The following is a 26,461-nucleotide window of genomic DNA, read 5'->3' on the forward strand; positions in this document are numbered from 1 at the left end:
ACATTTTTTTCCTGAGAAGGTGTTATTGGTAGTGCATCTCATTATGAATAGCATCTGGAATTGAAGAATGGAAAAGCTGTCATTCTCAAACATAGCTGCTTCTCAGAGTCTCACTGGGAGTGCCTCAAAAATTCACATTCTCAGAACCCAACCTCCAATAGTTTCTATTAAAGGGGGCAACACTGGAGTCCAGGAATGCATTTATATTTTAAATCTCCTTACGGCATTAGCAAGAAAAACTGAGCACTTTAATGTGCTAGATGGTGCCGTGCCCTGTCACTGAGGCCTAGAAGCAGTCCCACTGTTCCCACTTTTATGAATAGGAAATGGAGGTCTGAGAGGATTGCAACTCCCACAGCTTACTAGTGCTAGATTGGGGATTGAGAAGCCCGTGTTCTTTCCATCCCATCATGCCAGCCATACTCACACCTTTGACCAGGAGGAAGGGCTGAAAGGCAGATTCTGAAATGAACTTTTGGTGTCAGGACCCTCTCCCAGCCTGGTGGTGGAGAACTAGAAGCAAAGAAGTCCCCCAAGAAAATTCAGATTTTCCCAGGCATCTTCCCAATGGATCCAGGACCCATCTGGCCAATCCATCTGGTGAACTTCTCCTCTGCAAGACAGAAAGAAGTACTGGACATGGCCCCACCCTTGAGGTGGTTCCAGTCTCATTAGGAGCAATAACAACAAAAAACAATGGCCAGGCACGATGATTCAGCCCTGTAATCCCAGAACTTTGGGAGGCCAAGGTGGGCCAGCCTGGCCGACATGATGAAACCCCATCTCTACTAAAAAATACAAAAATTAGCCAGGCATGGTGGTGCACACCTATAATCCCAGCTACTCGGGAGGCTAAGGCACAAGAATCGCTTGAACCTGGGAGGTGGAGGTTGCAGTGAGCCGAGATCGTGCCACTGCATTCCAGCCTGGTCAAAAGAGTGAGACTCCATCTCAAAAAAAAAAAAAAAAAGCGGGGTGGGGGGGAACAGAGAGAAAAGAGAAAAAAATAAAGAACAACAGGCAGTACTGTCAAATTCCACAAAAAATAGGACAAGGATCATGCATATAAGGCTCCGGGAGACAAAACTTTCCAGAAACTGAAGGGCATCCTCAGCCTTCACTCTGCCCTTTGGGGAGAGCATTTGAGTGTCAGGAACTCTGGTGGTGCTGTGGCTCCCTTTGGATCCTCACACAACCTCCCAATATAGGTCTTGTTAGTCCCATTTTACAGATGCCCTAGGTCATACTGTTGGTGACAGTCCAGCTGGACTTGAACCTCGGTCTGCCTGCCTTTTGAAATCCATACCCTTTCAACCACACCATGTCCTCAGTGCATGTGTGTGCACTTACACATGCGCGCGCGCACGCACACACACACACTCCCACACACACACACACTCACGTGTCTTATCTACTGTCTGCAGAGGTAATTGTTTTTTTGGAGAATGCAATATAGAATACACTGCCAGGTGCATTCAGAGAAGCCAAATGTTCCATAATCCTTGCTAGGGATATTGTTTGCCAAGAGAATGGATTTTTGTGGGGTTTGTGGGTGTTTTCTGTTTTATAGTCTTGGGGCTTTTTTAATGATTAAAAAATAAAGCACACAGGTTGTAACATTTGAGATTTATTCTTTACCTGGCAAGCAGCTTTGTGCAGAAACAGGGCTATACTCCCAGTGCTGGCCTTACCACCAGGAAGCCTGCTCTGTTGGGCACTGGGCTGAGGGATGAGGGGAACAGCAAGGTTAACAAATGCCAATCAGCCAAGGACTTGACCAGGCCACCAAGTGCCCCAGGAACATCTCTTTTTTCATCTAACAGATATGCATTCAATGCCTACAGGGTCCCAGGCACTAGAGGTAATAAAATAGCCCTACCCTCAAGGTGATCAGTCTGATGTGATAGAACAAAATTAGTCATTACAGGCAGAGCATAGTGGCTCAGGCCTGTAATTCCAGCACTTTGGGAGGCCAAGGTGGAAGTGGATCTCGCCCCAAAGTCAGGAGTTTGATTAACCTTAGCCACACAACAACAGGGCAAAAACCCCATCTCCACTAAAGGAAATAAAAAATTAGCCGGGCATAGTGGTGGATGCCTGTAATCCCAGCTACTTGGCAGGCTGCGGAAGGAGAATCACTGGAACCCAGGAGGCGGAGGTTGCAGTGTGCTTCTGGATGCACCACTACTCAAATAACAAACAACTCGATAAGACATCTCCATCTTTTTAGAAGAAAAGAAAAGAAGGAAGGAAAAGGAAGGAAGGAAGGAAGGAAAAAGGAAGGAAGGAAGGAAGGAAGGAAGGAAAAGGAAGAAGGAAGGAAAAGAAGGAAGAAAAGGAAGGAAGGAAGGAAGAGAAAAAGGAAGGAAAGGAAGGAAGGAAGAAGGGAGGGAAGGAAGGAAGGGAGGAAGGAAGGAGAGGAAAAAGGAAAAAGGAAAAGAAAGAAATGGAAAAGGAAAAGGAAAAATCATCCCTATCTAATATAAAGTGTCAGTCTAAACTCTAACAACATCAATATCTATAAGAGATCTAAATGGATCGAGAATCATCCATCAACATCGTCGACATCGGACTAACTTTAAAGAAGAATAGAAGATCTCTTCCTCCTAAAAGAGAAAAAGTCGAGGAAAGGAACTCAAAAAGCTCTATAATCGGCTCGTCATCTCAAAACGTAGTCTAATGAGGACTGTAACATACCTGGAGCAAAACTAGGATGCAGGGGAGGTGGGTTGTGGATTGTACCTGGGGAATGAGTCCTAGATTGATGAAGTGTCATTTTTCCTAATTCATGCTCACACATAGCCTGATGTATTTCAGAACGTGGCTTAATTGATATTTTAATTATATGGTTATACCCTGAAACAATTTCAAACGACAGCAGGTACATGAAACAAGATAACAGTGAAACCACTTAGAGGGCTATGATGTGTTAGACCAAGTACTGTTGGTAAGGTTGTTTCCGTGTTTTTCTAAGATTCCTGAGGCAGATCACTCTGCTCATTCCCATACCTATTTACTGAGGCCCTGCTACATGCACAACTGGGGCCAATGAGCTGGGAGGGCCGGGGGCAAGGGACACAGCAGTACTTCCTCAACACCCAATTTGGTGCCATCCATGGCACGGTGCCACCCACCCTGGCTGACAATGTGTGAATGTCAGCATCTGTCACTTAGACCAGTGAGGAGGCACTGAAATGGTAAACGCATTGGCATAGCAGTGCTGGGTGGCTGAAGGGTAATGGACTTAGCCTCCACTCCACCTCTCTGCCTAGAGGCCTTGAGGGGCGGCAGCTCTGGATCTCAGGGTTCTCATCTGGAACATTCAGAGATAATGGTGAGGGCCCCCAGTATCCGAACTCAGAAGCAGAGTCCCCACACGTGCCTCATGCATTCATACTGGCCGCCCCAGGGAAAGAGGTACAGGAGCTGCAAGAAGCGCAAAGGAGAGAGGTTTGGACACTCCGGATATCTCGCTGAGTAGCACTTGACAGACTTGCTTTCCTCCCCTGACAGAAAGAAAAAAAAAAAAAAAAAAACTGCCAAGGAATCCCCAAGCCCCAGCTTATTCAATAGCGGATACCAAATGCCACATCCATTCATTAACTTAGTAAACATGGATGGAGTATCTTCTGTTTATAGGTAACGCACAAGGCACTAGGCTACCAAGATTTTTTAATAAAATATTTTTAAAATAACAAAAAGACATAGCCTCCCAAAATTCACACAGCATTCTAGCCAAGCTAAAAATAAGAATATTTAAATTTTTAAAGCCAGTGATTTACCTGGTGTCTTCTGGGGTAAAGAAATAATTACAAAACAGTGGTAACAAGGGTTACTTACAAGATAATCTAAATTTTAGAACGAGGCTCTAACATAGGCCTAGGCACATACAGTCACCGTTCAGTATCCAGAGGGATGGGTTCCAGGATCCCCTACAGATGCCAGAATCCAAGGATGCACAAGTCCCTCATAAAAAATGATGTAATATTTGCATACAACCTATGCACATCCTCCCTTACACTTTAAATCATCTTTAGATTATTTATTATGCCTAATACTATGTAAATGCTATGTAAATAGTTGTTATACTATATTTTTTATTTGTATTTTTTCCAAATATTTTAAATCCAAGGTTGGTTGAATCTGCAAATGCAGAATCCACAGATACGAAAGGTCAACAGTAGTCAGTGTTCAATAAACATTTGTTGAAATAATAAAGGATGGCCAGGCTCAGTGGCTCACACCAGTAATCCCAACACTTTGTGGGGCCAAGGTGAGCGGATCACTTGAGCCCAGGAGTTTGAGAGCAGCCTGGCCAACATGGCGAAACCCCAGCTCTACAAAAAGCACAAAAAAATTAGCTGGGCAAGGTGGTGCATGTCTGTAGTGCCACCTACTCGGAAGGCTGTGACTGGAGGATCACCTGAACCCTGGGAGGTTGAGGCTGCAGTGAGCTGTGATTTTACCACTGCACTCCAGCCTAGGCAACATAGTAAGATCCTATCTCACAAAATAAGTAAATAAATAAAAGAAATAAGAGAGGTTATAAGAACAGGGCCTCATGAAATCATCTAGGAGCAGTACCCAGTCCATGGGTGGGGTCAAAGAAGGCCCCCCGGGGGAGCAACTCCTGATGCCTGCAATTGCCTCAGTTGGATCCACTTGGATTTGCTTTGGGGAAAACCCAGGCTGAGGGGCTGGCAAGAGCTTTGCTTTCTGGGGGGCGTCAGGCAAGAGAGCAATGGCCACATCCCACATTGCCTCTGCTGTGAGTCAATGCTGCCTTTGCCAAGAGATGCCCAAGTAGTATACAATGTTTTTAGGGCTGGGGAGGAGGTGGTGGTGGCAGATGCAGCCTCCTCTCAAGTTGAAGTGTTTGCAAACATGGCCAGTTGGCCACACCTACCTGCTCGGAGGGCGCCTTTCTGGCACCTCCTCTCACTGAGTCCCTGGCTATCTCATTTGGCGAGAGCACAGCAGAATCCAGGCCTAAATTGCTTGTTCCATCTCCTTCCTGTAACTTCCTGATATAATCATCTTGTCAGGCATTTGTCCACATGCCGGAAGAATGAGCTTGCCCAAGGCCAGCTCCATCAACTCACTCTTTTATCCATGTAGCACTCGAGTCAGGCTGAAAAATAGGATTATTTCACTTTTTAGCTGGTGGGAGTACAGCCTGGCAGAACTGTTTTTGGGAAAGTGATTGGTAATGCAGATGGCACAAGGCAGGGAGAAGAGCACCAGCTCAACCACCCACTAACTCTGGGGCCCTGGGCAAGTCACAGAACATCTCTGAGCCCCCATTTCTCTGAAGCAATTGGAAAGGACAGATCACAGAATGCTCAGGAGCCGAGGGACAAATTATAAGCTGCAGCATAGCAGATGCATCACCCACATCACCAGAAGTGCACACTGTTGGATGTTTCAGGTGAGGGCATCTTGGGGGCATAGCAGAATAGATGGCACTCAAATTAGATTGTTCAGGGAGAGATTAATAAAAAGATTATGTATGAAGCTGTGAGTGGGACAGAAGACCTTGGGGGAATAGTGCAGTGTTCTGAAGCTAATAACAGCCTTAGCATCCTAATAGGGCAGAACTGGGAGCCCAGGTCCAGGGGGCTGTCTGCAGAGAACCTGCTGGGAGCTGCAACCTTCAATGGAGAGATGCAGCCAGACAATGTCAACCCCACAGGGAGGGAACCAGAGGAATAACTACCCCAGCATCTCTCCCCTGATTCTCTCCAGACTCTTGCCTGGGACTCCCACTCACCAAACTCAAGCAGACACTGAAAGGTAAGGGAGCCCTTTGATACATTCTACATGCGCCAGCCCCAGAAACAAAGCAGGGTGAAGGAGGATGAGAGGTTGGCTCTGGAGAGACAAATAAAGATATCCAGCACACCCCACAAAAGCAACCCACAAGAAAAAGGGTCAACTTTGAATGCCTACCAAAACAATGAGGGCACCAAAACAGCAAGATCATGACAGTCCCAGCCAAGTAAGCTCTTTCCTGCCTCTCCCGCTTCTTCTATGCTCCAACCCACCCTACAGAGTTCAGAAACTGCAGTTAGTAAGTCAATAGGATTAAGGATGGGATGAGGAGGTACCAAGGAGGATAGTAGAGAGCTCATTATGCCTCCTTTTCCCAATGCAGGCTTTTAACCTGACACAGACCACAGCTGGAGAACATAACAGTTAGAGTGTGAGAAGCTGTAGTAACAAACAGTCCCAAACATGCAGTGACTCAACCCAGTACAAGTCTGTTTCTTGCTCATGTAACAGTACAGGAAAGTGCCAGTTTAGGGTAGTAGGGAAGGCAGTGAGTGGGCTTTGCTTCATCCACACAGTTAGGGTACCAGGCTGATGATCTTTAACAGATAGCTCCCACATGCAGGCTACGTTGAGGACTTATCAATGCACAGCCATCACAGGCAGGTGCTACTGAGAAACAAAAACACTTCAGTGGCAAATTGTAGACAGATGTGGATCACTCCCATCTCAGCCAACCAGAAAGAGGAGATAATATGAAGAAGCACACATGGGAAGTGTTTCAGGGATAGGCCTGGAAATGAAACCTATCCCTCTGTTCACATTCCATTAGTTAGACCTCAGTCACATGGCCACTTCTAACTGCAAGGGAGACTGGGAAATGGAGTCTGCTGGCCAGCCATGAGATTAGAACTTTTATTATAAGGGAAAATGGATTTTGGTGGACAGTTGTCAGTCTTTGTTACAGAGAAATTTTACATCTTGAATTTTGCTTCTACATAGAATGGACATTTTAATCACTGACAGAGGCCAGGCGCGGTGGCTCACACCTGTAATCCCGGCACTTTAGGAGGCCAAGGCAGGCAGATCACTTGAGATTAGGAGTTTGAGACCAACCTGGCCTACATGGTGAAAACCCATCTCTACTAAAAATACAAAAATTAGCCAGGTGTGGTGGCAGACACCTGTAGTCCCAGCTACTTAGGAGGCTGAGGCAGGAGAATCACTTGAACAGGGAGGTGGAGGTTGAAGTGAGCCATGACCTCACCACTGCACTCCAGCCTGCATGACAGAGTGAGTGAGACTCCATCTCAATAAACAAATTAATTAATTAATTAAATTACTGACAGAGTTTGTTTTGTGATTAAAAGTCATGAGAGAACTTTCCTCATTTGACAGGGAAAAAGGGAGTCAAGACATCTGCCCTAGATTTACCAAAGGAACAAAACAGTACCAGGCAGAGAGCAGGTTTGAGTCAACTTGAACAACAGTTTGAAAAATAGTTTGAAGGTTGTTTGTTTACACTTTGGGGATTTCCACTTGCTCAGTGTGCCAGTTATTCTGTGATCAGAATATGTGTAAACTTTTTCTCTCTCTTTTCACTTCTCTGAGAGAAATTTTCTCAATTGCTTAAAATAAATGTTACTTTTAAATGAAGAACACTATTAAAAATGTATGTATTTTTTAAAAGTCAATGAAGTTACTCGATCTTCTTATTCTGACTGCATTCAGTTCTTTACTGACCACCAGTCCCCTATGCTTTAAAAAGCCATGTGTAATATCATCTTACATATCATTTTTCCTCCATTAGTGATGTCTCTTTTGCTCACATCGACTCAACACTGTTCAATCCCATTTGACTCTTCCTCCCTCACCCCATCACCCAGTTGATCACTAACACCTTGTTATGCACAGGGAAGTTGGTCATGGCAGCTGGGGAAGGGGACAGAGGGCTGAGGACGGCAGAGCAGAGCATGCAGGCTACGTTTAGGACTTACCAATGCACAGCCATCACAGGCAGGTGCTACTGAGAAAAAAGAAAAAGAAAAAAAAACAACCACTTCAGTGGCAAATTATAGAGAGATCTGGGTCAGGATCCAGGTAAAACCAGTAAAGAAGTTTTCCAGGGATGACAGGGCTCATGGATGTCATTCAGAGACCAAGTCCAGGGCATGCACTTTAGACAGTGTATGGCTTAATCCTGCCTCCGCTGTTTTTTTTTTTTTTTTTTTTTTTTTGAGGCGGAATTTCACTCTTGTTGCCCAGGCTGGAGTGCAATGGCACGATCTCGGCTCACCGCAACCTCCGCCTCCCAGGTTCAAGCAATTCTCCTGCCTCAGCCTCCCTAGTAGCTGGGATTATAGGCATGTGCCACCAGGCCCAGCTAATTTTGTATTTTTAGTAGAGATGGGGTTTCTCCATGTTGGTCAGGCTGGTCTCGAACTCCCGACCTCAGGTGATCCACCTGCCTCGGCCTCCCAAAGTGCTGGGATTACAGGCATGAGCCACTGCGCCCGGCCTCCTGCCTCAGTTCTAAGTAACTCTCCCTACCAATCACACGCCACTCCCAACCCCACCTCCACTGCCGTCATCATCTGCATTTGATGTCCAAGCTATACATGGTGAAGCCAGGAACCAAACCAAGAAGTCAGTTCAAAACTGCAACCACTCTACACTGAAAATAATGCTCCCGTGCTCGCTTCGGCAGCACATATGCTAAAATTGGAATGATACAGAGAAGATTAGCATGGCCCCTGCGCAAGGATGACACGCAAATTCATGAAGCATTTCATATTTTTTTCTTTGACAAACCTGATAAAAACAAGCAATGGGGAAAGAATTCCCTATTTGATAAATGGGGCTGGGAAAACTGGCTAGCCATATGCAGAAAACTGAAACTGGACTCGTACCGTTACGCCTTATACAAAAATTAACTCAAGATGGATTAAAGACTTAAATGTAAGCCCTAGAACCATAAAAACCCTAGAAGAAAACCTAGGCGATACCATTCAGGCCATAGGCATGGGCAAAGACTTCATGACTAAAACACCAAAAGCAATGGCAACAAAAGCCAAAATTGACAAATGGGATCTAATTAAACTAAAGAGCTTCTGCACAGCAAAAGAAACTATCATCAGAGAGAACAGGCAACGTACAGAATGGGAGAAAATTTTTGCAATCTACCCATCTGACAAAGGTTTAATATCCAGAATTTACAAGGAACTTAAACAAATTTATAAGAAAAAAACAAACAACCCCATCAAAAAGTGGGCGAAGGATATGAACAGACACTTCTCAAAAGAAGACATTTATGCAGCCAACAAACATATGAAAAAAAGCTCATCATCACTGGTCATTAGAGAAATGCAAATCAAAACCACTATGAGATATCATCTCACGCCAGTTAGAACGACAATCATTAAAAAGTCAGGAAACAACAGATGCTGGAGAGGATATGGAGAAATAGGAATGCTTTTACACTTTTGGGAGTGTAAATTAGTTCAACCATTGTGGAAGACAGTGTGGCAATTCCTCAAGGATCTAGAACTAGAAATAGCATTTGACTCAGCAATCCCATTACTGGGTATATACCCAAAGGATTATAAATCATTCTACTATAAAGACACATGCACACGTATGTTTATTACAGCACTGTTCACAATAGCAAAGACTTGAAACCAACCCAAATGCACATCAATGATAGACTGGATAAAGAAAACGTGGTACATATGTACCATGGAATACTATGCAGCCATAAAAAAGGACGAGTTCATGTCCTTTGCAGGGACATAGACGAAGCTGGAAACCATCATTCTAAGCAAACTAACACAGGAATGGAAAACCAAACACTGTATGTTCTCACTCATAAGTGGGAGCTGAACAATGAGAACACATGGACACAGGAAGGGGAACATCACACACCAGAGCCTGTCAGGAGGGATAGCATTAGGAGAAATACCTAATGATGATGGGTATTTCATTATCATTAATGATAATGAATAGCTTTAGGCAACCTGGAGGTCCTGGTTGGATGATGGATTGTGATTAAAAGTTATAAGAGAACTTTCCTTATTTGACAGGGGAAAAAGGAGTCAAGACGTCTGCCCTAGATTTACTAGATGATGGGTTGATGGGTGCAGCAAACCACCATGGCACGTGTATACCTATGTAACAAACCGGCACATTCTGCACATGTATCCCAGAATTTAAAGTATAATAAAAAATAAAAGAAAAGAAAAAAAAAGAAAAGAATGCTCCCACTGCAATTGATGAAATTATACATGTACAGTGCTTACACTAGCTCTGTGAGTTTGCTAGGGCTGCCATAACAAGATATTGCAGACTGGGTGGCTCAAACAGAAATGTCTCACAGTTCTGGAGTCTGGGAAGTCCAAGATCAAGGTGTCAACTGATTGGTTTCTTCTGAGGGCCATAAAGGAAAGATCTGTTCCAGACCTGTCTCCTCAGCTTGTAAATGGCCATCTTCTTCCCACGTCTTCACGTGGTTTTCCCTCTGTACACACCTGTGCCCTAGTCCCGTTTTGAAGGGATGCAAGTCATACTGGATCAGGGTTCACCCTAATGACTTCAGTTTACCTTACTTGCCTGTATAAAGACCCTGCCTCCGAATATAGTAATGTTCTGAGGTACTGGGGGCTACAGCTCAAATATCAATTTGGCCAAGGGTGGCTAGGGGGTCACAATTCAGCCCATGCTACTAGCTAAGTGATCATAGCTATTACTAGGATCCTGGAATTCAAGGACCCCCATAATGTCAACATCCAAATCAACTTTCCATTCAACTTTATGTTTCTTACCCCCATCCGAATCAGAGGTTTACAGGCACTTTTGACCAAAACACCACAAACATTCCCTCCTGCAAGCATTTTCTCTACTGTGATGGCCCACCCTGTAATCTACCTTGTGATGACAAACACACCAAACTCTCCTCATAGTGAAAGATGCAGCTCAAGCCCCATCCTGTATCCTACGTCCCCTTTACAGGTTAGGAAACTGAAGCTCAGGGTGGTTAAGTAATCGTGTCCAAGTTCACCCAGCAAGCGAGGCAAGAAATGCGATCCTAACTCCACCCATCTAACTCCAGGTACAACGGTCCCTCCATGCTGAATTCCTACAGCAACCCTGGCCTGAAGCACTTGCAGGGCAGTGAAGCTTGCAACGTCCTGATGTCCTCTTCATCGTCACCTGGAGATTTCAGTTTGAACTTTTAAATCCTTATTATCAAATTTCTATTCACATATCTTTTCCTCCTACCTATATTTTCAGCACCTTGAAACAGGAATGGACTTTTCACTTATGCAGATCCCTTCATAGCCTCTGGCAGGGCTCGATGGAGATGGCTGATGTTGGTGTAGGGCCAGCGTGGGGGTCATTCTCTGAAACCTAAAACACGTACCCACTCCTGCAGGGAAGTGCACACACTCCTCGGAGAGCTGGCTTCAGCCAGCTGGACAGATGGGGCTCTGCCTCCTCCAAACACAGTGGCTTCATGAACCAACTGATTCCAGAGATGGATGCTCTGCCATCCCCTCTCAGCCCCAGGTCCCTCCCAGAGCTGGAAGCTGGAGACCAGGCCCTGAGCTGGAAGCTGCAGACCAGGCCTCATGCTTGAGTGGGGCACCCCAGAGCCCAGCTTCTAGAAATAGGGCTAGATATCCACACTGACACATTTGCCTCTGTCTCCTTCTGCTTTCCCCCTTCCTTTCCTGTCCCCAGTCTCTCTCGTCTCTCCTCTTTCCAGGACCTCCAGGTTGCCTAAAGCTAACCTTTGCTACTTAGTGGCTACTGTAGGCCAGGCACTACTCTAAGCACTTTAGAGCTGTAACCACTGCATTGAGCAAGAAGGACTCAGGAAGTGATGTCACAAAGGTATTTTTACTCTGAGTCTCACAATTTATTTACGCCTCCTCGGTGGCGGTGGGCTTTCTTGGATAAAAGCTCAGTCCACATGGTTCTTTCTATTAGCTGTGTCCACGGGCAAAATGCCTAACCTTGCTAAGCCTCATGTGGACACAACATAGTATCTACATTACAGAATAGTTGTAAAATGAGACTTAGTAAAGGATTTGTAAAGGGCTTGGACAGGTAACCAGCATTTGATAAAAATCAGTGTTTGCTGCTGCCGCTGCTGCTGCTAATTCACGCATTTGTTGTGCTCCTTCCCTGATGTAGTCACTGTGCTGGCTCTGAGATAAAGAATGAGGCAGATGCGCTCCTTCCCCATAAGGAGCTCATGGCCTGATGAGGGAGGCAGGTAGATGAGTTGATGGATAAGAGCGAGGCATGAGGCGGGTGCGATGAGAGGGTGAACATGGGGCCAGGGAGTAGAAAAAGGATCCCCTGTGCCACTTCCTTCCAGGCTTGGCTTTGGCTTTGCTGACCCATCCCTTGCTCAATGCCCCAGGATAAGAAGTCCACCTCTAACTTCAATGTCTCGGATTATCCATTGACTCAGAATCACCGAGTGATGCTGTGGTGGCAGGAAGCGGCCCAGTGAAGAGATGGCTGTGTTTGTAGCTATCTGAAATACCTGCTCTCTAAAAAAGAAAAAATAAGTATCTTCTGAACCATAAATGCTGCTGGTAAAGGCTCAGAGATGGCATATGTCCCCCAGATAAGTTAATCAAGCTTATAATGGGCTCCTCACGCATCACCAGAGGCTGCCTGGGAAGGCAGTGCACCTCCCTGGGACTGAAACCACGTCATTCCACCCTTTGAGCCAGCTCAGTGACCGGCTCAACTCAGAGGGAGCTGGCTTCCCTGCGCAGAGAGCTAGCCTCCAGTGCTAGCACCACCAGAGCTCCCAGGCTCTCCTCTCTCACCAGAGATGCTGCTGAATTCCAGGCAGGATCTCCCTAGGAAGAATCAAAGCCTCAAGGGGCTGGGGCCCAAGGACCCTGTGGCCTGTTGTGGAGACTGTGACTTTCACAGCATGAAAGCCACAAACCTACTGGAGGCCTCCCACCTCATTTTCATGGCACCCTTCCCCCCACACCTTCCAGGCCCAGGCAGGGGCCAGCTTCTTGCCCCACAGGCCTCTGCCAGGTGCCTGGCATCTTTTGTCCATCTGCATCCTCACTGCCCCACCCTTGTTCAGATGTGCCTTATGACCCAGCTGGACTGTGGCAAAGAGCACCTACTGGCACTCTTCCCTCTAACATCATGCCTCCTGACGCCACTTTGATACCTGGGAGATGGGGATATTTAGCTCTCTCCAGGCCACTCCGCTCCTCAGAAATCTCCCCCAGCTCCGCCCTGCCCAGCAGAGGGACAGACCCATGGGCTCAGGCCAGACGCAGTGTGCAGATAGGTTTTGTTTGACCTACGTAGTGTTTTTTAAATTTTTGAATAATTTTAAAATCAGAAAATGCATATAAAACTTCAGGTTTCTGGCTTGTCTCGAGTACCAGGAAAGCTAGCAAGGGTCCGTATGTCTACCTGGAGTCATCAGCCGGATCTGGGTCGCAGCAGCTGCCCACCCCACCAGCTTCACCTGTTCACCCACATCATGGCTGCTGTAGACACGGGAGTGCGGGACCCCAGCCAAGCGTTTAAGTCCAGACTCCTTGGGCTCCTTCCCTTAATCCCTTCCTAAGTCTTCCTCCTAACTTCATCTCTCACTATACACAGAGTGAGCACATGATGTATCTTTCAAACTGGAACAATTTTGAAAGTAAAAAGGGACACCAGGAATCATTAACAGTTGTTCATTGATCCACAAAAGTCATAAAGTGGGACTTTTTCTGGGTAACCTGGGCATAAGGTCTCCCAAACTACTGGCCCCAACTTGGGCATCACACACCCCAAACTCCAGCCAAGACACACTGCTCATGCTTCCTTAATGGAGCCTACATTGGCAGGTCAGCGCTTTCACCCCTGTTGTTCCTGCTTCTAGAGATATCCTTCCTTCCCATCTCAGCCTGTCGGGATTCAGCCAGCACTTCAAAGCCCAGACCAAATGTGACTGCTTCCTGGAAGCGCTCCCGTGTTTCCTACTTGGAATTCCACTTCCCTCTTCTGAGTGTGTAAATCTGCTACGACCCTTCCTTGTGCCTCACATTAGAATCATGCCACACCTTCACTCAACAAACCTTTATGGACCACTCAGGATCCTGCAGTGAGCAAGGCCAAAGTTCCTCCCCTCGGTGAGCGTGTATTTGACTGCACGTGTCATCCTCGCTCATTAGCTTATAAACTTCTCAAGGCCAGGAATTGCGTGTGGAAGGTCTGGCGCTCTGAACCCAACAGATGATCAAGAATATTTGCCACATTAAATTGTAAAGACCTCTCTGAGCCTTATCCTCCTCATCCGCCACAGGGGGATCATACCCACCCTTCTTCCCTTCCAGCATAGCTCTGAGGCTTCATGAGAAGCCGAGGGATGGTGCTTTGTAAAGTTAAAAATATTTTAGCGCTATAGAGTTCTAAAAACAGTAGCTACTGAGCAATGCAAACTGCGGTCAGCACATCCTGTATCACCTCCTTTTAAATGATAGACATTATCATTCCCTGTTAACAGAGGAAGAAACTGAGGCTCAGAGAAATTGATTGGCTGGTGAGGGAGAGGCAGGCTCAGTCCTGAGTCTGTTTGGTGTTTGACTCTGGACTCTGAAATGTTTCTGCCACACCATGCTGAAAATTAACTGGATTCCAGTGTGACCCAGTTTCTCCTCTTAGGAACAAGAAGGACTAGAAGTGCATCTGAGGGAAATCTAACTTTAGCATCCTCCTGGGAAGTACCTTAGCAGAGACCGTTTCCACCCTAAATGACAGTGGAGAACATAAACAGTGACTGGCATGGAGGGACCAAGATGTCTGGGTCTCTGGGCCTAAACCTGTCTGCCCCCACCCCCACTCTGCCTCGAGCATCCCCCATGGACATTGCCCCCTTGGCCTCTCTGGGCAGTGGGGACCTTCAGAGGCTGCAGCAGGCCTGGTCTAGGGCTGTGACAGGTGATAAATCTCCCTGAAGAGGCGGGTCCTATCTGTGAACGTCCCCTGCCATACCCCGCAACACGCACACAGGTCTGGAGACTCCATTTAGCACAGGGGAGGGAGGGGATAGTGGCAGGAGAAGCACAGTGTTCTCAGTTCACCTGCTGAGATTGTGAGTACCTTTCACCTGGGGCTGTTTTCCAGGCCTGAAGTCAGTGCCTGGCTCTCTGCAGGGCCTCTGGTCATTGCCAGGAAGAAGCACAAATTGGGTTAAAAAGCCATGCTACCATGATTCCAGAACTCCCATTCTGTGAGGCTGTGCTTCCCATGTCAATGAACAGCCAACTCCCTGTAAATGTCTGCTGGTTTCTATAATTACTTGGGGAAAATGTCATGTTTGCCACTGTGCTATTAGTGTAGCACACAGGCTAAGATGCAAACAACTCCACACCAACATAAATATTTTTAATGGCGCTGTTCCAACTCTCTGGTGCATGTGCTTCCAGATGATCACACAAGAGAAAATCAAAAAGAAGGATCTTCTGTTATGAAATGTAGTCATACGGAGGCTGCGTCTGAAGACAGACAGTTCCAGTCGGCTGTGAAATCCAGTGTGATCCTGCATTTGAAGCCATATTTATTCTCTCTTGCTTGAGACTTGATCACTACCTGATTTGACTGTGAAACAAAATGCTGGATATTTAAGCAGTTTTCACAGGAACCCTTAGCAAATGTATCATAGGAACTGAAAAAGGGAAGAATCAGGCTGACCTTTGGGTGAGTCAATATACTTCCTTGGGCCTAAGTCGTCCCATCTATAAAATAGGGATAAAATGTCAACTGACCAAAGTGAGAATGACTTTCTTGTACTTCCTTCAAGCTCTGAAATACATGATGCATTGAAGGCTTGCGATTTCATGCCAAAATAACCTGCAGATAAATGTCAGGATTAGCCAAGGGGGGTGGCTCACGCTTGTAATCCCAGCACTGGAGGCCAAGGTAGGGGGATCACTTGAGGTCAGGAGTTAGAGACCAGCCTGGCCAACACAGTGAAACTCTGTCTCTACTAAAAATAGGACAACATGGTGAAACCCCATCTCTACTAAAATACAGAAAAATTAGCCGGGTTTGGCATTGTGTGCCTGTAGTCCCAGCTACTCAGGAGGCTGAAGCAGGAGAATTGCTTGAACCTGGGAAGAGAAGGTTGCAGTGAGCCGAGATCATGCCACTGCACTCCAGCCTAGGTGACAGAATAAGACTCCATCTCAAAAAAAAAAAAATTAGCTGAATGTGGTGGGGCACACCTGTAATCCCAGCTACTTGAGAGGCTGAGGCAGGAGAATTGCTTGAACCTGGGAAGCGGAGGTTGCAATGAGTCAAGATCGCACCACTGCACTCCAGCCTGGGCAACAGAGTGAGATTCCATCTAAATAAATAAATAAATAAATGCCAGGATGCCCTATAGTTTCTGCTGACTCTAGGAGAAGTGGTCAGGCCTGCCCTAACATTGGCAGGACCCAGGGCAAGATTACAAATGGAGACCCATGTGTTACAGGTCACATTTAGAAGTTAGAAATCAAGTTAATAAACCATTAAGTAAAAGATGTTTTTGTTCTTCTTCCTTGACAAAATAGGCCTTCAAAATGACCTGGAAAGCCAGGATGGACTTTAGAATTCTTGACTCCTTAGGGTTCCACACCACGGTATTGTAGTTGGAAGAGCCTGCCCCAGCTACCCTTTTCTCCCACTCCTGTCTCCGTCTCATTATCTCCATCTCAAGGGGCCTTGCACACCTGCTTGTGAGCAATGCAGTGTGCATGTCCATGCTCTGTACACGCACACACACACATGCACACATACACAACCAACAGTTCCAGGAGTGTGTGCACTAGCAGCATAATCCATTCTCCAGAGAATGGACCTGGGAAAGTTAATGGACTTGGGGCTGTTTGAGCTGGAAATCCCAGGGTCTTGTGTATCCTTAGAGTAACTGAGAAGAGGGAGCACTTCTACTGGTTCCATACCCTACAGAGAACTGTAAGCCCATGGGAGGCCAGAGTGGGGCCAAGACAAGGACCCCTCTTGACTGGAACTAAAGGCAGCTCTAGAGGTGGTGCAAATGATGTGCCATTGGCAATGGCTACTTTCCCCAATATATAAAGAACTCCTTCCAATCAGTGAGGGAAAGTGATAGAGACTCCTCCACAGAAAGTGAAGAGACTTCATTTAAAAGAATATGAATGGCAGCCAGGCACCGTGGCTCACACCTGTAATCCTAGCACTTTGGAAGGCTGAGGCGGGCAGATTACCTGAGGTTGGGAGTTCAAGACCAGCCTGGCCAACATGGTGAAACCCCATCTCTACTAAAAATACAAAAAATTAGCTGGGTGCAGTGGTGCACACCTGTAATCCCAACTACTCTGGAGGCTGAGGCAGGAGAATCACCTGAACCTGGGAGGCGGAGATTGTGGTGAACCGAGATAACACCACTGCACTCCAGCCTAGGGTACAGATCGAGAGTTTGTACCAAAAAAAAATTTTAAAAAGAATATGAATGACCCCTAAAAACAAAAAGGTCGAAAGTTTGGTAGCACATTTTGTTGACAAGGGTGTGAGCAGCAGACATTCTCATCCCACTGCTGGTGGGAGTGAAGGCCGTGTGAGCTCTTGGAAACACATATTGGAAACTACTAGAAAACTTACAAATGCATATACTCCTTGACCCAGCGATTCCACATCTAGTTATGGAAGCTTGAGAAACTCTTCCAACAAGAAAGAATATTAATTGCAGTATGTCTTGTGATGGCAAAATACTGGAAGCAACCTAAAAGTCTGCCAGTGTGGAACTGGTTAACTCAGCAATGTCCTCCGTCCAATAGAATGGCATGAGGCAGATCTATATGAGCCCATACATGGAATGGTCTTCAACAGACATTGCTAAGTGTTGAAAGAAAAGTGCCCAGGACAGTGGCGGTGTGCTGAAATTTGTGTGAAAAGAAAGAACTCACATACACATACATACATATTCATTGTGCAAAAGCTCTCTGGAAGGACACACAAGAGACTATTAACAGAGGCTACATTCAAGGAGGGGATCTGTCTGGCTGGGGAGAGCTATGAGTTGGAGACTTACTCTTTTATTGTATCTCTTTTGTGCCTTTTGAATTTGTACCATGTGTATGTTTTATTTATTCCAAAATATTCAAGTAATAAAAAATAAAACACTTAGCTCAACACCCTATCTGTTCCTTTTTTTCTCTTTGTTTCTTTCTCCTTCTCCTTCTCCTTCTTCTTTTTTAGAGGAATGCAGTGGTATGATCATAGCTCATCTCCCTGGGCCCAAGCAGTCCTCCCACCTGAGCCTCCTGAGTAGCTAGAATAACAGGCACACACCACCAAACCCAGCTAATTTTTTTTTTATTAGAGATGGATTCTCCCTATGTTGCCCAAGCTGGTCTCAAACTCCTTGAGCTCAAGCAATCCTCCTGCCTTGGTCTCCCAAAGTGCTGGAATTACAGACATAAGCCACCAAGCCTGGTCTGGCCCTTTTTCAACAGTCGTTGTCTTTTCTACCTTATGCCATCATCATTTATACACTATTTTTGCATCCTCATCTATATTTTACAGTTTGTGAGGGCAGAATTCATGTCGAATAATAACTAACATTTTTGAGAATCTATCATATGCCAAGCCCTGTTATCAATTCTTTATGTGCATTATCTCATTTATTTCTCTATAATCACCTTTGATGGTAGGGACTGTTATTATCCTCATTTTACTAGCAGGGCGTTAAAAAGAAAACTTCCCTAAGGCCACCTAGGTATGTGCTGCAGACGCTGTCTGATCCCAAGACTGTTTGACCCCAGTTCTGTCTGACTTCAAGTTTGCCTTAATCATTGTACATAGCAGCTCATTCTTCCTCTGATACACACACACAGTACCTGAAATCGGTAATGCATAAGTGAATGGGTGCATGAGTGAGTAAATGAGTGATGTACCCGCCACATCAACAGTTACTCTGCTTGTTGTGCTTCTAGGTCATAGCATGCTATTCCTAGATTTAGGGAGGACTTCCTTATAAATAACCAAAGGTTTCCATTCCCTGCTACTGCCTGGAGGGAAATATGGAGATGGAATTTACCAGCTAAGGAAAATGAAGGGGCTGGTGGTTTCACATAAGAGAGGATATTTTTTAAGCAACGGTGCTGGGGATTAGACAAGAGCCTGAGGGCCTATTCTGTCACTTCTGCATGAAGCATAGGTCACATCTCAAAGCTCTGAAATGTCAGAGAGCTGACTGTACAGTCCCTGGTCCTACAGAGCCCAAGGGTCCCTTCCAACAGCAGGGCAGCCTGTACATGCTTATCCTGCAGTCTGAGGGCCAAGCAACCATGAATCCCATGTGGGATAGCCCTGTCTGAGCATAGAAACAAAGGTTTCTGGTCCCCTCTACCAAAAACAAAATTGCCAACATGTTTGTGTACCTGTTTGTTTTCCACACTCCAAACAAAGCCCACTGTGAGCTTCCATAAGACAATTTGAACCAAGCCTCATGATCCTTACACACAATTCTGTCTCCTCCTCTTGCATGATTTATATGGGGTTTAAATAATAAATTGCATGGATGCTGTAGAATTTATAGTGCTCCAAGTAGGTCATTAAATAAATCACTGTATAATTTATATAAACGAACCTAAATCATGCAGTAGGAGGACTTCATTAGAAAATCAATCCTGTGAGTGGATAAACATGAGGACCGGCAGGTGCACTGTTGCTTTTGAAAAGTCCCTGCGTCTGTGACCGCGTGTGAAGGTGCTCTGTGCTGGAGGGCACTCACTTCTCCCAACTCCACCCTCCCCCTGCTGGGTTGTGGGTGCTCCCAGGAAGCTGGGTTCAGGCTTGCAGTCTCCAAGAAGACCTGCTTCCACCTCCGAGTTCCCGAGCTCTTCTAGCAGGAGTCCACACAGCCACAGGGACTCAGGTCACCTCACAGGCAGCCAGCCTCTTACCATTTCCATGGCAGAAATGAGGATAAAAGATAAGGCTTGGTGCTTTCTGAGTAAGGAAATCCACAGGGCTCCTGCTAACTACAAGCCCAGTCTTGGCTTGAACACAGGCCAAGAAAGAAGTCCAAATATATTTGGCTGGCAGGAGTGTTCACCTTGCCATGGGCAGATGTCTGCTTGATGCTGCTGCCCGCCAGCTGTGCTTCCCCAAGCCTCCCATGGAGAATGTATTCCAGTCTCCATCAGGAACCCATTCTTGAGGGGACATATAGGACAGATGGGTCCAAGAGGCAGGTCTGATTAGGACAGCTTAAACCCCTCAATTCCTCTCCAGATCCATTCTGGGACAGGAGAGCCTTGGGATCTCCACCTGGCAAAGAGAAGCACATCATTAACAGCAGCCTGGGGCAGCTCTGCCAATTAGGGTGGGAGGCAGGAGGCTGATGACTGAAGGCAGAGACATTTTAGGACATGGGAATCTCAGGCGAGAGGAGGTCCTGTATTTTTAAAACCGCTGCTTGAGACAGATCATCGAGATTGAATTAAACAAGATGGAAGATGAACAAATGGCCTATTAATAACAAGTTCTCTGAGAAACTCTACAGGCTCGGTGAGGCTCCCCAGAACCCTGTGGGAAGTTTGGCAACAAGGGAAGCTGAAAGAGTCATGATGTGGCAGGCCATGGGTGTATCCTGTGCTTTTTAGTCACTCTAAGAATATGAGTTTAAAGACTCTGATCCCCCCAACACCTGACTTCCCTAATTCCTTGACTTGCACACTCTGAAATCCTGCAGGTCCACGGGTCAAGGTGGCTCTTTGCTCCTGAGAGGGGTGGCAGCTGGGGACATGGCCCCAGAGGGCCTGTAAGGACCACAAAACTGCCCACCCCATGGATTGGGGACGCGTGCCAGGCTCCTCTTGCCCTCTGCTCCTGTGGGTCACTGTTGCCCAAACACTCACAGGTGGCTGTGCCCATCGTCTTCATTGAGACCCTTTAGTGTTGATGCCTAAGAAATAAGAGAATGAAGCCCTGATAGCTGGGACATCCTTTGAACTTCCCAGATACTGAACAGTCTCTGTCTTAGTGACCTGAGGCCAACAGCTATAGAGAAAAAAAAAAACTACTACCTGAACAGCCCACCATCCACCAAATTTCCCCACTGGATCATTGTCTTAGCCCATTTAGGTTGCTATAACCAAATTCCATAACCTGGACAGATTATAAACAGCAAACATTTATTTCTCACAGTTCTAGAGGCTGGGAAGTCCAAAATCAAGGCATGGCAGATTTGGAGTCCACTGAGGGCCCACTTCCTACATGGTGCCTTCTCCTTGTGACCTCACATGGCAGAAAGGGTGAGGAGCTCGCTGGGCACTAATCTCATTCATGAGGGTGGAACCTCATGGGGCATAAACCATAGCAAGTATCGTGATCACCATGGAGGTAGTGGCAGAGGGGACCAGCACACACTGTGCTTCCAAGATCTCATTTACAGTCGCAACTGAGATTTTTCCCATTCTGAAAAGTGAAGGAGATAGAAGAAGAGAGAGAAAAAGAAGGAAAGTGGGATAGGAGGGAGGAGGGGGAAAGACATCTTGTGAATCTACTGACTCTATTTGTCTCTCAAGCTACTACCCTAGGTTTTTTCTCTTGCCTTTATTGCTAATTATTGTTGCTTGTTTGTTTGTTGTTTGCTTGCACTCTTTTGCCCAGGCTTGAGTGCAGTGGCACAAGCATAGCTCACTGCAGCCTCAACTCCCTTGAACCAAAGCGATCCTCCTGCCTCAGCCTCCCACATAGCTGGGACCACAGGCATGCACCACCACTATGCCTGGATTTTTTTTTTTTTTTTTTTTTTTTTTTTTTTTGGAGAAACAAGGTATCCTATATTGTCCTGGCTGGTTGAACTCCTGGGCTCAAGCAATTCTCCCACCTCAGCCTCCCAAAGTGCTGAGAGTACAGGCATGAGCCACTGCACCTGGCCCCAATTACTGCTTTTCTTTTTTTTTTTCTTTTTTTTTTTTTTTTGAGATGGAGTCTCACTCTGTTGCCCAGACTGGAGTGCAGTGGCATGATCTCCCCTCACTGCAACCTCTGCCTCCCAGGTTCAAGCAATTCTGCCTCAGCCTCCCAAGTAGCTGGGATTACAGGGGCCTGCCACCACGCCCAGCTAATTTTTTGTATTTTTAGTAGGGGCAGTGTTTCGCTATTTGGCCAGGCTGGTCTCGAACTCCTGACCTCAGGCTATCTGCCCACCTCAGCCTCCCAAAGTGCTGGGATTACAAGTGTGAATCACCGTGCTCAGCCAATTATCGTTTTTTAAGCAAGCCCCACCTGTTGCCTTTTCTGCTCAGGGGCAACTCACCTCTTGGCTCTGTGCCCACTGCTCTCTGAGAAGTTGCCAGCGCCCTCCTCCTGTGTGCTTCTGTTCTCACACACTTCAGCATCCCCACTGCATTCCACGTGACTGGGTCCCCACCCTGCTGAAGCCTCCTTCTCCCTGCACCTACGAAACTCACCTGTGGCTCTTGTTCACTCTTTACTTCCCAGGACTCTTTGACTTGTTTTCTCCTTTTCCTTCCCTCAACATCAGCATCTCCATTGGTTTCAAATGTCATGTCTATGAAGATGACTCTCAGATCCACATTTCTGACTCTGACCCCATGTCTTCATGATAAGCAACCACCTTTGGTTATCATTACATTGCTCTAATTGGGTGCCCCACTACCTAAAACTGAACTCACCATCTTTCTCTCTGCAAATGGACTTTCTTCCTTGGACTCATTATCACCATGAGGAATATCTCCATCCTCAAGCTCCTGAAGCCTTTTGAATGCTCCAGTTATTTTAACACTGCATACTGTCCTTCATAGATGCCTGCCAATTATTCCTATGATGTTTCTCTCACATCCACTCCACTCCCACAGCCCTCACCGCAAATGAGCCCTCATGGTCTCATACGTGGGCAAGAGAAATACACTTTTAAAGCTAGGAGGAATCCAAAGCTAGGAGTTCATTCAACCTTAGCAAAGGTTCAGAGGAAATGTCCCAAGGTCACACAGCTGTTTAGAGTCAGGACTTACACCCAGGCTTCACAGCTCTGTCCCTCGCCTTTCACCTTCACCACAGGTAAACTTCACAGTGGCAGCCTAACTCCTTTCACTTTTCCTTATAACCACTTACCAAGACATTTTTTGGGGTGTCCGCCCATCTCACCCACAAGGGTGGAACCCAGCAGTTATATTGCACCATGTGGTCTCCCTTACTGGTTAGAAGTTACCGGATGAAGGATGGTCATCTGACTGTTCAAGACAATCAGATTTTTTCTCCCAATATTTGGAATTAGAGATAAAAAAATTCTAATTCAGTCTAAATTCATCTCTTGAAAGTGGCCTGTCATTCACCCACCCTCTGCTCTAAGGTGCAAAGAAAGGTGGGCTTCAGAGTGATACAAACACATGGCGAGAAGCAGACAGGAGTGGGAGAGAGAAGCCTAGAGAGTGGCTTGGGGGTAGCAGGACTGGTGACTTTATCTGACCTATTACCTCTATCTATGTCCCTAATCCATCCCCAGGTAAACATACAATCTGAGCAAAAACTGGGTTTGCCATGAGGACAACTTCAAGTCTTCTAGCCCTAGAAGTTTTTGCTTTAAGCGATCTCAATTTGGTTTCTGTTGCTTACAATCAAAGAGTTCTAAGTAATTCACCACCCATTCCAACCAAACCAAACACATGCACACACATACACAGACACATACACACACACACACACACACACACACACACACCATGAACCTATGCAGGGTAGAGGGTAGTTTCTCTCAAGCCCCTCTAAAAAGCTTCTCCAGCCAGAAGATGTAGGCGAATGTTTTTCCATTCAACTTGCTCTCAGCTCCCCGCCCCTACCTGCCACTGCTGGGTGGCTCCAAACCCTACCTGAGTTAATGTTCCTTGGAAAAGCTTTCCTGCTGAGGCTCATCCAACTCCAATCAGCACCTCCAGCCTCAGCCCCAGCTCAGCTTCCCCTCCCTGTAGAGAACTTGTCCATAAAAATACACTCAGTAACGTAACGTCAATTCTATGTTCTGGCTTTTCTGGTGTGTGTCCTAACTTCCTGGTGGTCTATGAGCTTTTCAATAAGGAAGACAGGCATCCCTTCCCAGCAGCATCTGGTGCAGTACTTTCTACATGATAGACACTCAATTAATTTAACTGCCTGACTGGTTAGAACAGGAAAGGTAATAAGCCAGCATCCAAACTTGCTCCCAGCAGGCCTCTAACTTCCTCCCTGAAAATGGCAGGCATCAGGAGCTCTGGGGCCCTCCACTCACTTCCAATCCTGAATTAAGATGTGGTGCTGCATGAATGACTCAGCCCTTTGGAACCATCTGAACAGGGATCAGGTGCAAAGCAGAGCTAAAGGGTGCAGGGCAGGATCTTGGAAAGCAAGGCCTGTCAGAGAGTGCATGGGCATGAATGTGAACAACCAAGGCCCTAAACTAGGACAGGGAATAGCCCTAGGATCAGCTCTGGGCATGCACGTGAGACTGGGGACCTCCAACCCAACTCCAAACTTTCCCCACAGCCTTCCTCTTCCAAAGCGCACTGTGAGCACCCGTGCTTTTTACTTCAGACCCTACATCCCACCCATCGCTCTTAACTACTTTCTGCAGATAGGGGAACAAGAAAAACCTAATGACTTAGCAGTATAAATCTTCAAAGAGTGTCTTCTTTTTGGCCAAAAAAAAAAAAAAAACTACAGCTGCTACTCTATGCCAGTCATTATAACTCTATTAAGTAAATTACCATTAATTATTTCTATTTTACAGAAGGGAAAACTGAGGCTCAGAGAGATTAAGTCTTTTGCCCAAAAGTATAAGTATGCAGAAAGCCATTCAGATAGGAGGTGGTAGATCTGGGATTTGAATCCACGTATTTTTTTGTGTAGAAGTTGAATATTTTCCTGTATACCTTGCTGACTCCTGAGATAAGGCAGCAAGACCCCACGCTAAGAAAAACTTGGCCAAACTACACAAGGAATCCTTCCTGGTCAGCAGGAGGTCAGGAAGATCAGCAGGGATGAGTGTAGGTGAAGGTGAAACTGAGCATGACAGACAGTAAGATCATAGTGAGACCCTGTGTCCCACCCAGAGTGCTACGGCCCACCAGGGCAAAAAGAGCATTAATTGAGAGCAATAGGTCAAATAACAAAGGTCCAGAACAAAGGTCACCTTCAAGGTGACCATCTGTTTCCTGCAAGAAAGAGGAGAAAAATTCAACAGATTTTGTTCTCCTTTCCCACTATCAGAGATTAATATATTTGATTTTACCATCATCTTCATCATCATCATCATCATCATCATCATCATCAACTAACACTTATTAAGTGCTTGTGTACTACATACTTGACTTTTATTATCTCATTTAACCCTTACAACAACCCAGGGCAGGGATATGGGTGTTATCCTCCCCACCTTTAACAAATTAGGAGACTAAGGCTCAGAGTGCTGCATCAACTTTATCCAAGCTGCATAGCAAGCCAATGGAAGAACCAGAATAGAACCTGAAACTGTTTGCCTCCAGAACCCAAGCCCATAACTATGACTACAGCAAGGGCTGCGCTGGTCATCACACTGAGGGGTAGTCGTTGCTGGCTCTGAGGTCTCAATACACTCAGGACATTGAGATGTGTGTGTACTATGGAGAAGCAGGATGGCAGCCCCCACTGCCACCCTACCCCCAGAAGCTAGAAGAGAAGGCCTGTATGAATAGGGGTGGTCAAGTATCAGCCCTGGGCAGCCTAGGGGAGCAGCAGGAGGAAGGAAGCAGCACAGGCACTAACCCTTAGTCTTGAAGCATCCAAAGGACCAGTGCTGCCTGAAGCACAGAACCCTGAGTCCCTTTGCTTCCTCTCTGCAGCATCCTATTTTTACCCCATGTTCCAAGAAGATTCCTCTTACACAGTCACAATCACGTGTTACCAGAGCCTTCTCAGGGCTATGACTTTCTCAAGACCAAAATAAAGCCTCCATTTGCTATCCCACCCTGATGCCGTATGAAATACTTCATCACCATGGTTTTTGTTGTGGGGGTTACTTGGTAGAGAATCTGAAAACATATAAAGAGAAAGGTATGGTAGGACTTACATCTCTTTTTCATTCCTTAAGAAGAATTGTTATTTTGGTAAAGAAGGCTTGCAGCAGCATTGATTGCAATGCTGGGGGTTTCACAGTTGTGCTAATGCAGTCCTTTTTCTTTAGAAGCCAAGCCTGTTAAGCAGGGTGGATGCTAATGACTGCATAGAAATTATAGAGCAAAATTTTATTCTAGGAAATTGAAATTGTAACTGATCTCCACTTTTATATTCTGTTGGATACTGATATAACATAATCATCATGAAAAATTCCACAAATACCTATGGATAATTTGCAATCTTAGATAATTGTGCTAGTGTCTTTCTTAAAAATAAACCAGATTTATGGTATTCAGTAAGTCACTGACTGAGACCACATGAAAAGGCAGTATGGTGCCAAGGTTTGTGAGTAGGGCTGGAATCTGAGAAACCAGGGTTCAGTTCTCAGCTCAGCGCTACTTGGGGTGGCGCCTCAGAAGCTCCCCAGCCTCTGCTCCATTCTGCACCTATCCATAAGGTGGGAGTGATAATAATAACCCACCTCCATGGCTGATCACTGAGATCACATTGGAAGATTACCCAGCAGTAGCAGAGG

At 46.0% G+C, this 26,461-nt stretch overlaps 1 protein-coding gene and 1 non-coding gene across 2 annotated transcripts in view; one reads left to right on the top strand and one right to left on the bottom strand.

Annotated features, from left to right (window-relative positions):
* The first annotated feature begins 8,460 nt into the window (after positions 1-8,460).
* LOC116269964 lies at positions 8,461-8,567 on the top strand. The gene has a single exon (XR_004177754.1). It is a non-coding gene; the product is annotated as a U6 spliceosomal RNA (small nuclear RNA).
* Positions 8,568-18,174: 9,607 nt separating this feature from the next.
* PTS (6-pyruvoyltetrahydropterin synthase) overlaps positions 18,175-26,461 on the bottom strand; it is a 114,047-nt gene continuing 105,760 nt past the window's right edge. Inside the window, exon 8 of the transcript XR_004177349.1 lies at positions 18,175-20,100. The gene's annotated coding sequence lies outside the window, so the exon portion shown is untranslated. The remainder of the gene's footprint in view (positions 20,101-26,461) is intronic.

This window comes from Papio anubis, chromosome 12, assembly GCF_008728515.1.
Source record: "Papio anubis isolate 15944 chromosome 12, Panubis1.0, whole genome shotgun sequence".
Classification (NCBI taxonomy): domain Eukaryota; kingdom Metazoa; phylum Chordata; class Mammalia; order Primates; family Cercopithecidae; genus Papio; species Papio anubis.